The sequence below is a fragment of the Entelurus aequoreus genome, linkage group LG07 (assembly GCF_033978785.1).
Source record: "Entelurus aequoreus isolate RoL-2023_Sb linkage group LG07, RoL_Eaeq_v1.1, whole genome shotgun sequence".
Taxonomy (NCBI): domain Eukaryota; kingdom Metazoa; phylum Chordata; class Actinopteri; order Syngnathiformes; family Syngnathidae; genus Entelurus; species Entelurus aequoreus.
In genome coordinates this window covers 68,923,373-68,942,137 of record NC_084737.1, presented here as the reverse complement: position 1 = coordinate 68,942,137, position 18,765 = coordinate 68,923,373, and positions in this window count along the sequence as shown.

Below are 18,765 nucleotides of genomic sequence, written 5' to 3'. Positions count from 1 at the left end.
AAGCTGGAATCAAACCTGGGACCCTCAAGTTGCTGGTAATGTCGCTCTACCATCTGAGCCACACCCTACCATATTAAAAGTGTCCTGTTCGGAGGGCAGGGTGGAAGCACCAATTACATGAATCTAAGTTATTTCAATGAGAGACGTTGCTTTGAGATACTAGTGTTTTGAGTTCAGAGCTTCATCACAGAAGCAATTAAGCTTGTAAGTTGAGTTTCTACTGTATATACCAGGGGTCACCAACCTTTTTGAAACCAAGAGCTACTTTTTGGGTACTGATTAATGCGAAGGGCTACCAGTTTGATACACACTTAAATAAATTGCCGAAAATAGCCAATTTGCTCAATTTACCTTTAACTCTATGTTATTATTAATAATTAATGATATTTACACATAATTGAATGGTTTAAAAGAGGAGAAAACACGAAAAAAATGACAATAAAATTTTGAAACATAGTTTATCTTCAATTTCGACTCTTTAAAATTTAAAATTCAACCGAAAAAAAGAAGAGAAAAACTAGCTAATTCGAATCTTTTTGAAAAAATTAAAAAAATAATTTATGGAACGTTAGTAATTTTTCCTGATTAAGATTAATTTTAGAATTTTGATGACATGTTTTAAATAGGTTCAAATCCAATCTGCACTTTGTTAGAATATATAACAAATTGGACCAAGCTATATTTCTAACAAAGACAAATCATTATTTCTTCTAGATTTTCCAAAACAAAAATTTTAAAATACATTCAAAAGACTTTGAAATAAGATTTAAATTTGATTCTACAGATTTTCTAGATTTGCCAGAATAATTTTTTGGAATTTTAATCATAATAAGTTTGAAGAAATATTTCACAAATATTCTTCGTCGAAAAAACAGAAGCTAAAATGAAGAATTAAATTAAAATGTATTTATTATTCTTTACAATAAAAAATTTTTTTTACTTGAACATTGATTTAAATTGTCAGGAAAGAAGTGGAAAAAGGTAAAAAGGCATATGTGTTTAAAAATCCTAAAATCATTTTTAAGGTTGTATCTTTTCTCTAAAATTGTCTTCCTGAAAGTTACAAGAAGCAAAGTAAAAAAATGAATGAATTTATTTAAACAAGTGAAGACCAAGTCTTTAAAATATTTTCTTGGATTTTCAAATTCTATTTGAGTTTTGTCTCTCTTAGAATTAAAAATGTTGGGCAAAGCGAGACCAGCTTGCTAGTAAATAAATACAATTTAAAAAATAGAGGCAGCTCACAGGTAAGTGCTGCTATTTGAACTATTTTTAGAACAGGCCAGCGGGCTACTCATCTGGTCCTTACGGGCTACCTGGTGCCCGCGGGCACCGCGTTGGTGACCCCTGTTATATACAGCAATGTCCTAATTGCCCATACCTTTCAGGATTTTCAAGGATGTGTCAAATATCTACTAATTACTACGAACATTTAAAATCCCACGAACTCGGCGGGCTTATTGGTGCAACAGGACTCTCAGGTGATTTGAGCGGGTGTTGCATTGGGTGTGTGTTGTTGAGAGGTGGTGATAAATGTGTGTTATATGACAAAGAGAAAGAGACACGGGGGGACAAAATGTGCCCCTCTAGCCTTTGTAATTATCTGCCAATTTTCTCTCCGTCAGTTGCCTTTATCATCCCGTTCAGATCTCACCTAGGGGTCGGAGACGCTGACTCCGTGGCACCTCTATCTCTCACCGAGTGCCGCATGAAATGTAGAAGTCCTCCCGCTGACCTCTGCCTGCCAGCGCCCTGCTCGCCTTATTTGTTTCCCCGTAACAGGAGACAGTCGGAGATAAGGATAATTATCAATCAGCCAGCTCGGCGGCTATTTATGCCGCCGCTGAGGAGGGAAAGCGGCGGATGGGTGTTGTTTTCTGATACGCATCCAAGATGGCCTGATAGATGGGTCCTGTTTTTGTCTGCAGATATTATCTTCATATAGAAAGTGATCTGGAGGGCCATTTTGTCAGAGACTGAAGGAAAATCTTTCTAAATGCATGTGTTTTGTTTAGGGCAGGGGTGTCCAAACTTTTTCCACTGAGGGCCGCACACTGAAAAATCAAAGCAATTTAAAGACCAATACAATATATGTATAAAAAATATACATTTAGGCCTCCACCCAGGCTTGATCCCGGGGACCCCAAAGGGTTTTGGTCAAAAAAATATCAAAAATGTGTCATTATTCAGTATTATTATTTTTTATCATTATTCAAGTTTTAAATCTCTAGATCAACATTAGGTCTATCTGTCAATATAACATTTTTAAAGATTTAAGTTGTATGCTCTTTCTGTCAAAGAAAACCATGTTTTTTATGGAAAAAACACAACATATGCAATATTTTCACCCAATAAAATTTTTAAGTGGAAAATTTGAGATTATATAATAATTGGAGCCTTAAAAAGGTCAATAACACCATTGATTTTAATTCATTATTATTTTTTGAGCAATGACACTTAAAAACAAATCACACTAAAATTGTTGGGGATCCAAAAGGGTTATAAAATAAATTATGCATTTTTTTTACTGTTTACATTTAACACAATAGTCTCGAGATCAACTTCAGATCTATTATACGTTTTATTTTTGTTTATGTTTTTTGTTTGTTCGTTTTAGGCCCTTCTTTAAAAAAAAACCAGCTCAGTTTTTTATATGGCAAACACAAAATATGCAACATTTGCCCCAAACAATATCTCAAAGTGGAATATTTCATGTGATGTAATAGGAGCCTTGAATAGGTCAATAATTCATAATGACATTGATTTTGATTCACTATTATTTTTTAAAGAAAGAAACGGCCTGCATGGCAGCTTTGTGTTATTCGAGTAAACATTGCTACATGTTCTTGTTACATTTCACCTGTTTGCTCTTTTATACCACTTTTTATGTTTTTAATTCTTTTCAACCGTATTTTTAAAATGTGCCGTGGGGCCGTTAAAAAAATTACCTGCGGCCCGCAAATGGCCCCCGGACCGCACTTTGGACACCACTGGTTTAGGGAGTCATTTCAGACAAATTTGAAGGGTTTATTCTTGACATTACCAAGAAAATGTGACATTTAGTAGTCGTGCCCTTGGGTTGAAAGGATGTCAGCGCCTTACAACGTGAGGCAGAAAAGCTTTCACCCCACTGACCTATGACAACAACGAAAAAATCCTCCATCTAATGTGACATTTGGAAAAAAAAAAATAAAGACAGGCTTGAATTAAGTGCATTATGTCCAAAATGTTTAACCCGGCAGTCATGCAAGTTACTATAAGATAGTCCATAAGGAGGTACAGTAATCCCATTGTAAGCCTTGCTTGTCCTGCCTTCCCTCATATTGAAATGTCACAGCTTCATTGCTCACACAGCCTGGTATGTGTCTGCCAAAGGGGACAGCTCATAATTAGAGAATATGTTCAAGCTCAGGAAAACATGACTTTGCTAAGATGTCTCTTTCTTTTCCAAGACATATCCCAGGAACATTGTCTCTCTTTAAAACAGTGGTTGGTTTCAGGGGTTACACTAAAAAATGGGCATAATCATGGATTTGAAGAGTGAGGCAAAAGTTAGTTTTCTTTGTGTCACTTATTGCCTGGATCCACTTTACTGCATGGTAGTGATGTCCTGATACCAATATTTGGGTACCAAAATTATTTCGATACCTTTTGGTACTTTTCTAAATAAAGGGCACCACAACAATTTTTATTATTGGCTTTATTTTAACAAATAAATGAGGGTACATTAAACATATGTTTCTTATTGCAAGTTTGTCCTTGAATAAAATAGTGAACATACAAGACAACTCATCGAAACTTAAATTCTGAAATAGTTATGAAACTTTAAATATACATATGTATCATATAGTGTTGGAACGATACCAATATTTTGGTACCGGTACTAAAGTTATTTTCGATACTTTTCGGTACTTTTCTAAATAAAGGGGACCACGAAAAAATTGCATTATTGACTTTATTTTTACAAAAAATCTTAGGGTACATTAAACATATGTTTCTTATCGCAGTTAAGTCCTTAAATAAAATAGTGAACATACAAGACAACTTGTCTTTTATTAGTAAGTAAACAAACAAAGGCTCCTAATTTAGTCTGCTGACATATTGTGTCATTTTTCATTCTATTATTTTGTCAAAATTATTAAGGACAAGTGGTAGAAAATGAATTATTAATCTACTTGTTCATTTATTGTTAATATCTGCTTACTTTCTCTTTTAACATGCTCTATCTACACTTCTGTTCAAATGTAATAATCACTTATTCTTCTGTTGTTTGGGTAATACCACAAATTTGGGTATCAATCCGATACCAAGTCGTTACAAGACCGGTACTTTTCAGAACAGAGTATGATTCATTAGTATCGCGGTATACTAATACCGGTATACTAATACCGGTATACCGTACAACCCTACTGCATGGACAACTGAAGTGAAGCCACCAATAGTTGGGGGCGAATAGAATTAATATAATTATTTAGAAAAAAAAATTAAAAAATTCATGAATACAGAATACTCTTGAATTTGATACCAAATCATTGGCTGATGCCAATCACATGTATAAACAGTATTTTTTTTCCATTTTGTACAGCAGTACTTTAACTCACGATCTTAACTCAAATCAATGTCTCCCATTGAAATAATTAAAATTGGTGCTCGCCCCCCAAAACAGAGAAATGTTGTTAAGTAACATGCCTTTAAAACATATTATTAAAATACATATTTGAAGAATATATAAACCAATACAATATAATATACTACAAACAACTACAGTAGTGTTTAATTATTGTACAGTATTTACTTTGGACAGTGGACTTCTTGTTCCTCCATTAAACACACCATCAGCAAGTTCTCCATATTTTCATGGATAAATGTCCACTGTTTAGATAATATATTAACATCGTAACTCGTTCTGCTTTAGTATGGTGCAGACTAGCAGTGGTACGCTCGAATCGTTTCGCCAAGTTCGCTACACACTCTTTCACTTAGACTTCGACAAACTTTATTGATCCACAGGGGAAATTCACACTCATGTTTTTGATGTTTTTGTGTCTTTAAATCTATGAATATCATCCACTTCTTCTCATGCATCATCCTTTACATTCACTCTCTTCCTTCCAATAGTTGAAAAACAAAGTTATATCGATCTTTAGCTACAAGCTAATACCTGCAAGTAAGACCAAGGGCCTCATGTGTTAAGAGTGCGTACGCACAAAAACCTGGCGTATGCCCTTTTCCACGGCAACGTTGAGATGTATGAAGAGTGAACTGAATGTAAAAAATGTACGGCGCCTCAGGGCAACTTCATGGCTGTCGTACGCACATTTCTACATTCTGTGGATATTCTGGTGACATCAACAATATGATTTGCCTGAGTAGCTGAACAGGGCAAAAAAAAAAGCGGTGATGCTGGGCAACTTTCTAAGGCCATGTCTACAGCAAGTCGTTTAAAGGCCTACTGAAATGAAATGTTCTTATTTAAACGGGGATAGCCGATCCATTCTATGTGTCATACTTGATCATTTCGCGATATTGCCAAATTTTTGCTGAAAGGATTTAGTAGAGAACATCGACGATAAAGTTTGCAACTTTTGGTCGCTGATAAAAAAAGCCTTGCCTGTACCGGAAGTAGCGTGATGTCGCAGGTTGAAAGGCTCCTCACATTTCCCCATTGTTTACACCAGCAGCGAGAGCGATTCGGACCGAGAAAGCGACGATTACCCCATTAATTTGAGCGAGGATGAAAGGTTTGTGGATGAGGAACGTGAGAGTGAAGGACTAGAGTGCAGTGCAGGACGTATCTTTTTTCGCTCTGACCGTAACTTAGGTACAAGGGCTCATTGGATTCCACACTTTCTCCTTTTTCTATTGTGGCTCACGGATTTGTATTTTAAACCACCTCGGATACTGCATCCTCTTGAAAATGAGAGTCGAGAACGCGAAATGGACATTCACAGTGACTTTTATCTCCACGACAATACATCGGCAAAGCACTTTAGCTACGGAGCTAACGTGATAGCATCGTGCTTAAATGCAGATAGAAACAAAAGAAATAAGCCCCTGACTGGAAGGATAGACAGAAGATCAACAATACTACCCAACTCTGGACCTGTAACCACACGGTTAATGCTGTACCGCCTGGCAAAGCCTATCAATGCTGTTGCTAATGACGCCATTGAAGCTAACTTAGCTACAGGACCTCGACAGAGCTATGATAAAAACATTAGCTCTCCACCTACGCCAGCTCTCATCTGCTCATCAACACCCGTGCTCACCTGCGTTCCAGCGATCCACGGCGCGACGAAGGACTTCACCCGATCATCGATGCGGTCCGCGGCTAGCGTCGGATAGCGCGTCTGCTATCCAACTCATAGTCCTCCTGGTTGTGTTGCTGCAGCCAGCCGCTAATACACCGATCCCACCTATAGCTTTCTTCTTTGCAGTCTCCATTATTAATTAAACAAATTGCAAAAGATTCACCAACACAGATGTCCAGAATACTGTGAAATTTTGCGATGAAAACAGAGCTGTTTGTATTGTGATACAATGGTGTACCAATACTTCCGCTTCAACCATTGACGTCACGCGCAAACGTCATCATACATAAACGTTTTCAGCCGGAAGTATCCCGGGAAATTTAAAATTGCACTTTATAAGTTAACCCGGCCGTATTGGCATGTGCTGCAATGTTAAGATTTCATCATTGATATATAAACTATCAGACTGCGTGGTCGGTAGTAGTGGGTTTCAGTAGGCCTTTAACCCTTAAACAAATAAACATAAACGGTGGCATTGTTGTGTGTGGACACGACTAAGGTTAGGTGAGATTTACCCTGGATAACCTTATCCGGCTAAGTGTAAACGGGGCCTAAATAAAGAAATGTCAAACAGTTACTCCTCAGACTGATTGATGTGCACATCAGAGACATATGAACAATTAACATGTCCCTATGTGTGCAATTACAGAACTTAATATGAAATCACAATCAAAGTAGGGCAACAAACACATTCAATTATGGGCATATTAACTTTCCTTAAAGGGCAGCTGAACAGGCCGGTGTAAAAGTGCAATTTGCCGGTTTTCCCTGGTGTAATCAAAGCTATCGACTGCACACATGTTGCTGTAGAAGCCATCACATGATGAATATATACAGTATATGTCAACAGGAAATATTTTCATTCGATCAATGTACAGATCAGATGTGATGCGCAAATGCAATGAACAGACTTTGTAGCGATGTGGCCTGCACGATTCTTACATTCTAAGTAACAGCATGGCTGGGAACGGACTACAAGCTGGCGTTGTGCGCAATTGCTGGCTTTTTGGCAAAGATATCTATTTATGTAATTATCGTAATTAGGGGTGTAACGGTACACAAAAATTTCGGTTCGGTATGTACCTCGGTTTGGAAGTCACGGTTCGGTTCATTTTCGGTACAGTAAGAAAACAACAAAATAACAATTTTTGGGTTATTTATTTACCAAATTTTCAAAATCTTCCACCAAAAATATTTTTCTTAGTGGAATATTTGATGCGAAGTAATTTGAACCTTGGATAGGTCAATAATTCATAATAACATTGATTTTGATTCAATATTATGTTTTGAGCAATGACAGTTTGATAGAAAAAAAAACAGCTTTGTTTTATTAGTCAACATTGCAACTTTTTCTAAATTACATTTAACCTTTAAGCTTTTTTATTTCACTTTTGTTATGTTTTTGTTTATTTTAATAGTATTTTTAGCATGTGCCGTGGGCCTTTAAAACATTAGCTGTGGGCCGCAAATGGCCTCCGGGGCACACTTTTGACACCCCTGCTATAGATAATAAAAAATTAAATCTGGTAAATCTATGGATAAAAAGCAGAGCCTGGCGACGCATGCGCGTTTTTCATAACTCTCTCACTCTCACTCTCTCTGTCTCCGCCCCTCCCTCACGAATACTGCTGCTCGCACAATTTGTAACTCAAAATGCCGGATATTTGACGCATTTAAGAAACTCTGCCCTGACAGCTCCGCAAAAGAGGACATGTCCGGTGAAAAGAAGAGGTATGGTCAGTCTATCGTAGCCCGTTAGCTGCTGGCATGCCGTGTGTTGTGCCTCGGTGTGCATTGTTTACACAACGTGCGTTACGCTACTTAATGTGTCCGTGTGGAAGCTCATTTGGTACACCTCCGAACCGAACCGGAACCCCCGAACCGGAACCCCCGTACCGAAACGGTTCAATACAAATACACGTACCGTTACACCCCTAATCATAATATTAGTCTCTGTGGTGCACATTGAGCATATGTGCCCCCAAAATGGTGTATCTCGTCTTTACAGCATCATTACGAGTCAGCGGTTAAAGTTAGTGACTCACTGTTTTTTTCTCCCGGTTAAACTACATCTTTCAAACCAGCCCCTCTGCGTGCAAAGCATACTCATGTTAAAAAAAACAAAAACGAAACGCCACTTGTTACGCGACGCATGCACTGCTGCACCAACTTGCAACAATAGTGGAATATAGTACATTTTGCCACACCACCCAGAAGCACTAACCAGTCTTCTTTTTTGCCATCTTGCTCATTATTTTTGTGTTTTCTGACTGAGCGGATTGCAGGATTTCAGGCATATGGCTAATTTAAGGGATGTATATCCTTAAAATTGTATCAGTACGGTACCCTTATCTATTTTCCTTATAGATACCGGTATTTATCTTTCTCACTGGCACTCATCGAGGGCGGACGCTCCCCTTTCCTCTCCATTTTCTCTACTGCTTTCTTCTTTGTCTTGTCTTGTCTTAACTTTCTTGTTGCCTCTGCTCTCCAAATCGAAACATTGGAACTATTTAACTGGCCTCAACGAAATTGACAAGATCTTGGGTTTGCGGGAACCTGCTTGTCCTGACGGAGCGGTTGTTGCTGGACACACGGCGGACTATTGGGAGAAGAAGGAGTGCCGCGTGCCTGGTGACCCTTTTCGTAAGGATATCCACCAATTGGGAATTATGACAACATGACATCTGCTGATTGGAGTAAGCGTTGCTCTGGTTTGTCAACAAATTGAAAGTTGCAGGCAGTCTTCAAAGTACCCCAAAGCTGACACAAATGATCGGAGGATGCGGGAAGAACTGTGGACACTCTTGTGATTTGGATAACATCAGACTGTCTGCCCTGCAGGATGAATTTTGAGGACCAGTCATAGACAATTTAGTGAAAAGCACATTTTATTTTCATTCGCATCCAAAGCATTCTAACTTGGGTTGTTTCCCTGGCTTCGAGACTCTCCCGAAGGACAGTGCGGCGAAGACACAACAAACTCCCTTCTTGTCTCCCATGGACACACACCTGTTGTTGTTGACTTTGGACTGACTATCAGCTGCACAACACCAAGGCCGCAGAACAGAACATGCGGCAGGCTTACACACACATATGCATCCACAAAACAAATACGCCTCACCCCCCATCCAACGCCCTTGATGCGAATCCCTTAGCGGTGATGGACTGAAGAGCTGCAGCCTGCCACCGTGGTCCCCACTCCCTCCCCTGTGTTTCTAGATATCTCGGATTTGTATGTTGTAATATGTATATGTGCTTTGCTATGGAGGTTTTTTCCCACTCCAGACCGGGCCCCCTTAGGAGCCCAGTCTAGATTGTATTTTTTTACTCATCCTCCCCCAGCGTTTACCTTTTCCTCATCTTTTACCAGGCGCCTTGTGGCGACCCATCAGTGTTCCTGTTCTGTAACCCTGTACACTGTTTGTTTGTCCAATCTTGAACGGGTTTGTGCTGAAAACAAAGTTCCGTTGTACTTGTGCAATGACAATGAAGACTACCTACCTTATCGGTACTCTTATCGGTACTATATGTAATTTGTGGGTCGACACCTGACATCCACTGTAAAAATACCAAGTACAAGAGCGTATCTAGTCGATACTACAATGTTTACATCAATATTTTTTATCATCACAAAATCTTTTTTTTCCTCTTTTTTTAAAGTATGATCCTGTAACTACTTCGTATCGGATCGATACCCACATTTGTGGTATCACCCAAAACCTAGGTAAAGCATCCAAACAACAGAAAAGTAAGTGTTTATTACATTTTAACACAGGTGTAGATGGGACATCTTAAAACAGAAAATAATCAGATATTAACAGTAAATAAACAAGTGGATTAATAATCAATTTTATACCGATTGTCTTTCATAATTTTGACAAAAAAAAAGAATAAGAAATGATAGAATATCTTATTGCATACGTCAGCAGAAATATTAGGAGTCTTTTTTTGCTTACTTAGTACTAAAAGAAAAGTTGTCTAATGTGTTCACTATTTTATTTTAGGACAACATTGTTCTTCGATTGCCATAAGAAACATATGTGTAATGGACCGTAAGATTTTTTGTTAAAATAAAGCCAATAATGCCTTTTTTTGTGATCACCTTTATGTAGAAACGTGTCAAAATGTATCGAAATACGTTTCGGTACCAGTACCAAAATATTGGTATCTTGACAACCCTATTGTGTAGTTTGTATTACATAAATAAAACGACTCAGTGAGCAAATGTAATGCTCAATCGTCCCGTTTGTAGTCAAGAGACAGAACGAACTGATACACATTTAAGCCAGATGTGTTTTAATGCCATGCAAACGCGGTGCAAAGGAGTGACGTCAGACGGCAACCAGAGACCTGTCAGTCAGATGCTATTTTGCTTCAAAGCAACTTAATGGATTATTATATGACCTACATTTTTCACTTTTTTATTGGATTAATATTGGCCTGGGGATGAATGGATCGCTAGGAGGACGATTGATAAAAAGCGGTCGTGACACGTCGTGGGTAAAGTGGGTTCACTTCAAACTGACAACGCGCATGACTTCAAGACATTTTTAAGGTGGAAATATTGTTTGTTACAAACTTTTGTGTGGTGTAGTGGTGTTATTTGTCATTATTTACAGCTGATTTTAATGTGCAGAATTGGCAGCTGAACTGAATGTGACAGCGTGTCATATTTATGTCAATCAGCTGGAACAAGAAATACCGGTAGCAGTATTGTTAGTCCAGAATCTTCACGGTACTCATGCACCGGCGTAATTAGGAACCGGTACCAAAAAATACTCGTACTTGGTATACTTCCCCACTTGTAACTCACATTTTTGCTTGCAACTTAAAGCATAACAGTTTGCCAAAAGAAAGCTCTTATCTCAAAACACTCTTAAGTTGCGGTACCATTGTACTAGTGTTATCCCGATACCAATATTTTGGTACCGGTACCAAAATGTATTTCGATACTTTTCGGTACTTTTCGATACTTTTCTAAATGAATAACTGCATTTTTGGATTTATTTTAACAAAAAATCTTACGGTACATTAAACATATGTTTCTTATTGCAAGTTTGTATACCGTACAACCCTACATTGTACCGTGATAAAAAAAAAAGGTTTATGAAACATGAGATACAGTACTGTTAATAACTTAAACAAACAGCGTTGTTGAGGGCTCATTACTATTTTTTTATTTGTGAAATATTTGTATTATATTATTATTATGTTCAAACTTGTAATGTCATGTTTTTTTTGGCGTGGCTAAAATAAAGTCCCTTGTCCATCTTACAGGCGGGCAGGTGTCAAGTCAAAAGTTTGTAAAAGTCATGTGGTGAACTTGCCGCTGCCTTTTCAGGGTAAAATGTCAGCGCTGACACTTACACAAGCAGCCAGCAACACTTTTAGATTACACAGCTCGACGTATTCCAAGCACTGAGGCGTTATTACACCCACAGGTAGGCACGTACGCCCTCTGCTTGTCAAGATGACAACACACTTCTCCACATGGCAGGAGTAAAGCTGTTCATTCAGTGTGTGCAATAGTTCGGGGGCTTAGGTTACTTCTCTTGGTTGACCTATCACTTATTGTATAGGAAACAATAAATATATAGCTTCCTGAGACCCAGCGTCCTCTGCAGTAGACATGGACACGGAATTTGTTACTGATTCTGGAAATAAACATATCATTGTTATGCAAAATACTTAAAAAGTCTCCCAAAGATATCTAGCAGGCACTGTACCTTGTAAGTGTTTAGCGAAATCACTCTGAAATTCGGTACACGTTTTTCAGGAGACTGACTAGCACGTTTGTACAATTTGAGCGAGATTATTTAAAAAACAAGGTTGCAATTAAGCACAAAAAGCATCTTTGCAAGGTGAAAAATGTAACAACCAGCCCTTCAAACAAATCCCCACTGGTTGAGTCAAGCCGAACAGTGTTAGTCAATGAGCTAAAAGCCACATGCTGTGAACGCAGTGTCCAGCACAGCTCTTAAAGGCCTACTGAAATGAATTGTTTTATTTAAACGGGGATAGCAGATCCATTCTGTGTGTCATACTTGATCATTTCGCGATATTGCCATATTTTTGCTGAAAGGATTTAATAGAGAACATCGACGATAAAGTTCACAACTTTTGGTCCGCCTGTACCGGAAGTAGCGTGACGTCGCAGGTTGAAAGGCTCCTCACATTTCCCCATTGTTTACACCAGCAGCGAGAGCGATTCGGACCGAGAAAGCGATTACCCCATTAATTTGAGCCAGGATGAAAGATTTGTGGATGAGGAACGTGAGATTGAAGGACTAGAGTGCAGTGCAGGACGCATCTTTTTTCGCTCTGACCGTAACTTAGGTACAAGGGCTCATTGGATTCCACACTCTCTCCTTTTTCTATTGTGGATCACGTATTTGTATTTTAAACCACCTCGAAAACTATATCCTCTTGAAAATGAGAGTCGAGAATGCGAAATGGACATTCACTGTGACTTTTATCTCCACGACAATACATCGGGGAAGCACTTTAGCTACGGAGCTAACGTGATAGCATCGGGCTTAACTGCAGATAGAAACAAAAGAAATAAACCCCTGACTGGAAGGATAGACAGAAAATCAACACTATTATTAAACCATGGACCTGTAACTACACGGTTAATGCTTTCCAGCCTGGCGAAGCTTAACAATGCTGTTGCTAACGACGCCATTGAAGCTAACTTAGCTACGGGACCTCGTCAGAGCTATGATAAAAACATTAGCGTTCCATCTACGCCAGCCCTCATCTGCTCATCAACACCCGTACTCACCTGCGTTCCAGCGATCGACGGAGCGACGAAGGACTTCACCCGATCATCGATGCGGTCGGCGGCTAGCGTCGGATAGCGCGTCTGCCAAGTCAAAGTCTTCCTGGTTGTGTTGCTGCAGCCAGCCGCTAATACACCGATCCCACTTACAGCTTTCTTCTTTGCAGTCTTCATTGTTCATTAAACAAATTGCAAAAGATTCACCAACACAGATGTCCAGAATACTGTGGAATTTTGCGATGAAAACCGAGGTTTTTGTATTGGATACAATGGTGTCCGAATACTTCCGCTTCAACCATTGACGTCGCGCGCATACGTCATCATACATAGACGTTTTGAACCGGAAGTTTCGCGGGAAATTTAAAATTGCACTTTATAAGTTAACCCGGCCGTATTGGCATGTGTTGCAATGTTAAGATTTCATCATTGATATATAAACTATCAGACTGCGTGGTCGGTAGTAGTGGGTTTCAGTAGGCCTTTAAGGCTGTGAGAAAGAGACTTACACAGCGGACTGTCGCAAAGCCACACTGGCTGGCATTTATTACACATACTGTACGTCATGATGAAACATTATACATTATGGGAAATTGGGGATAACTCTGTTACATGTATGAATGCATGTCTTCCAAAGCATTTGCACAACCAATGAGGGCTTCCACAAATGTAATTTACGGTACATATGACGATACCGTGTATAATCGTAATCAACCTGTATTCCCATTGTTGAGTGTGCAACGACATTGCTTGGAATCCGATTCAGTGCAGTTTAAACACAAAACCCCAAACCAGTGAAGTTGGCACGTTGTGTAAATGGTAAGTAAAAACAGAATACAATGATTTGCAAATCATTTTCAACCTATATTCAGTTGAATAGACTGCAAAGACAAACCTTCTTATTTTTTGCAAATATTAGCTCATTTGAGGCCTGCAACATGTTTCAAAAAAAGCTGGCACAAGTGGCAAAAAAGACTGAGAAAGTTGAGGAATGCTCATCAAACACTTATTTGGAACATACCACAGGTGAACCGGGTAATTGGGAACAGGTGGGTGCCATGATTGGGTATAAAAGCAGCTTCCATGAAATGCTCAGTCATTCACAAACAAGGATGGGGCGAGGGTCACCACTTTGTGAACAAATGCGTGAGCAAATTGTCCAACAGTTGCTCAATGAGCTATTGCAACGAATTTAGGGATTTCACCATCTACGGTCCGTAATATCATCAAAAGGTTGAGAGAATCTGGAGAAATCACTGCACATAAGCGGCAAGGCCGTGACCTTCGATCCCTCAGGCGGTACTGCATCAAAAAGCGACATCAGTGTGTGAAGGATATCACCACATGGGCTCAGGAACACTTCAGAAAACCACTGTCAGTTGGTCGCTACATCTGTAAGTGCAAGTTAAAACTCTACTATATGCAAAGCCAAAGCCATTTATCAACAACACCCAGAAACGCCGCCGGCTTCGCTGGGCCCGAGCTCATCTAAGATAGACTAATGCAAAGGGAAAAACTGTTGTGTGTGGTCTGACAAATACACATTTCAAATTGTTTTTGGAAACTGTGGACGTCGTGTCCTCCGGACCAAAGAGGAAAAGAACCATCCGAACTGTTCTAGGCGTACAATTTAAAAGCCAGCATCTGTGATGGTATGGGGGTGTATTAGTGTCCAAGGCATAGGTGACTTACACATCTGTGAAGGCACCATTAATTCTGAAAGGTACATACAGGTTTTGGAGTAACATATGTTGCCATCCAAGCAACGTCTTTTTCATGGACGCCCCTGCTTATTTCAGCAAGACAATGCCAAGTCACATTAACAATGTGTGGCGCATTATGAAGTGTCAAATATGACAACGGAGACCCCGGACTGCTGAACAACTTAAGCTGTACATCAAGCAATAATGGGAAATAATTCTACCTGAAAAGCATAAAAAATTGGTCTCCTCAGTTCCGAAATGTTTACTGAGTGTTGTTAAAAGGAAAGGCCATGTAACACAGTGGTAAAAATGCCCCTGTGCCAACTTTTTTGCAATGTGTTGCTTCCATTAAATTCAAAGTTAATGATTATTTGCAAAAAAAAACATTGTTTCTCAGTTCGAACATTAAATATCTTGTCTTTGCAGTCTATTAAATTGAATATAAGTTCAAAATAATTTGCAAATCATTGTATTCTGTTTTTATTTACCATTTACACAACGTGCCAACTTCACTGGTTTAGGGTTTTGTAGAAAATACATTTTGAATCATACATTTAGATGCCATATAAAGATAAACTAATATAATGCATATATTGCACAATGGTTTGATTAAACATTCTTAAAACAGCACATTTTCACATGTATGATATTGCACAGGTGGGCTACATGATTATTGTTGATTTATTATTGTGACCTTGATATCTGCTACGTACTCTTTCTCAGTCTGTTTATTTTGGCCTTTATCATCCTGTACCACAGTAACACCAGGAACAATGGAAAAGTACTGTAAGTACTATTATCTTTAGGCCTGATTCATTCATGTAAAAAAATATAAATTTAAAAAATATAATTTTGGAACTAATATGTGTTAGAAATGGGGAAAATAATAGCAAATGTGTCCACATGTTATTATGTTAAATGTGGCTTTAAGCAAATTGTTAATGTAATGCATAGTTTTTACTTATTATTTCATGCGACGGACCACATTTAAAGCCCCTTAGACATTCAGCCTGCTTTTTTTGGGACCTCGTGCAACCTCACCATACTGAACCTCAGGAATAATGAAAAGGTTACGCCAGAGAAGCAAATGAAATATGTCAGGCATTGGTGCAACTCCACTAATTTGACTCTATCAGAGACATTTTATGATGCAGAGCTTTGTATTGCTGCAAGTAGAATTATTGACTCTCTGAAGGGACAAGTGTACCAAAGCCAATAGTCCATATAAAGAATGCAAGGACACCGAGTCATGCATGGTCAACATTTTCTTTGTATCTGAATAGAGATGTTATCTCTTAAGACAACCATTGTCTCAAATACGTTGTACGTAACATGTTTATCCTTGAGAATGATCATTTAAAATCCATTGCAATATCAGCTTCAATGTGTCGCTCCACTCGACTCAAAAACCCTGTAGCACAACTTTTAACAAGTGTGAAGAGCCTCCCGCTGCAGTGCTGCCTTCTATGTGATCGCAAGCTGCTTTCACATCTGAATTCAATACGAACAGGAGCAAAGGTGTTGAGTGGGAGCTCTCTGTATAGAGCTGTTGCTCTTTTAACTCGTGTTGACATTTCTTTCTTCTACCCCATCATTGTCACTTTCAAATTAAAATTGCTTTCTGCAAGTCAAACCTCCGAAAGTAAAGACAGATGTTTGAATAAGGTAAAAAAAAACAACAACTTCAAAATGGAAATTCGTCAGTAAAAATACTACATAAACATAACAATAATCGGTAACACTTTAGTATGGGGAACATATTCACCATTAATTAGTTGCTTTTCCGGACTCTCTTGTTATCGTGCTTGGTGACTTTAACAAGGGAAATTTGAGCCAGGAATTACCCAAGTATAGGCAGTTTATTAAATGCCCGGCCAGAGAGGAGAACACTTTGGATCACTGCTACACTACAATAAGCAAGGCTTTTCATGCAGTCCCGCGCGCTGCTCTTGGACTATCAGATCACGTGATGGTGCACTTAATCCCTTCATACAGACAGAGACTGAAACTGGCTAAACCTGTTATGAGGACCGTTAAATGTTTCACCGCCGAGGCTGTGGAAGAGCTGCGTGCATGTTGGGAGACGACCAGTGGCGTGCGGTGAGGTTAATGTCTGGTGAGGCACGACTGCATCATCACAGTCAAATTTAAAAACATATGAACCTGCAGTGCAGGTGTACCTAATGTTGTGTCCCTGCGGTCGTTCGCGGCTCCTGCAGCGCGAGCATTGTTGTTTTTGCACTTTTTGGCTTCTTGTTAAGTGACTTTTTTTGGGTGGATTCGGTCTTGCACGTGGAGGGTTTGGGTGTGGGCTTTGATTGGTGTGGCCGCGGTGCTCCCGTCGGGCGCTGCATTCTGCGGCGGAGGTGCTTGGCACCAGGAGGCGGTGTTATGATACGAGCCTCACACAGTGTGTCTCCGCAGCAGATTTATGATCGCTCAGCACTAAAAATATGTTACACACATACAGTTGTTGACAAAATACACTGTACATTATATACCTCAGCTAACTAAACTATGGGAATGTATAATATAATTCATATAGCAATACGGTCTCACTGCACAGCAGGCCAGCAGTTAGCCGAGTCGCAATTCATGGTGAGGCACAATGCAGTGACGTGCCTCAACCGTCTCTTCTCAGTATTTGAACGGCAAATGTGAAAATAAAAATACAAATAATCTAAAACTGGTGATGTTAAATGGAAAATAACTTTAGTATAATCACTGGATACATATAACAATTTAATTATTATTTTTTTCTTTTTCTTTTTTTTTTCTTTCCATGATGGCAGGTGAGGCCCCGCCTCCCCTGCCTCTAGTGACTGCACGCCACTGGAGACGACAGACTGGGAGGCAATTGGATCGGCCACGGACAATCTGGACGAGTATACGGACACTGTGACCTCATACATACAGTTCAATGAGGCGCGCATCATTCCAACGCGCACCAGGGCTTGTTATAACAACGACAAGCCCTGGTTAACACCCAAGCTCCGACACCTGGGCAAGATGAAGGCTGCGTGGAGAAGCGGGGACTGAAGTACCTACAGAGAAGCGAAGTACCACTTCAACAGGGAAGTGGAGAAAACTAAATCTGTGTACTCTAACCGTCTACAGGAACAGTTCCGCTCCAATGATCCTGCGGCCTTTTGGAGAGGGCTAAGGGCCCTTACGAACTATAAGCCCAAAACCTCCCAGGCCCTGAATGACCGGACTCTCGCTCAGGGCCTCAACACACATTACTGTCGTCATGAAGAGCCTTCAGCTCATCAAAGCTCTGCTCCCCCCATCATCACCCTCCCCACCAACGCCAGCAATACATTAAAGGAGTTAAAGGACTCAAAGGACTCCAAGGACATCACAGGACTCCAAGAACATCATAGGACTGTAAAGGCCCTCTCCATCCAAGAGGAAGATGTACGCTGGCAGTTCTTGAAGCTGAATATGCGGAAGGCCCCCGGGCCGGATGGTGTCTCCCCCTCCACTCTCAGACACTGTGCGGATCAGCTGGCTTCTGTCTTCACTGACATTTTTAACACCTCTCTGGAGCTATGCCGCGTGCCGTCCTGCTTTAAGACCTCCACCATTGTCCCTTTCCCCAAGAAAGCACGGATCACAGGACTTAATGACTACAGGCCGGTTGCTCTGACGTCTGTGGTCATGAAGTCCTTTGAGCGCTTGGTCCTGCCCCACCTCAAGGACATCACCGCCCCCCTCCTGGACCCACTGCAGTTTGCCTACAGAGCCAACAGGTCTGTGGATGATGCTGTGAACCTGGCCCTCCACTTCATCCTGGAGCATCTGGACTCCCCAGGAACCTACGCTAGTCCTGTTTGTGGACTTGAGCTCTGCCTTCAACACCATCCTCCCTGGACTGCTACGAGACAAGCTCTACCAGGTCAGCATGTCCGACTCCCTCTGCAGTTGGATCAATGACTTCCTGACGGACCGAAGACAGCACGTGCGGCTG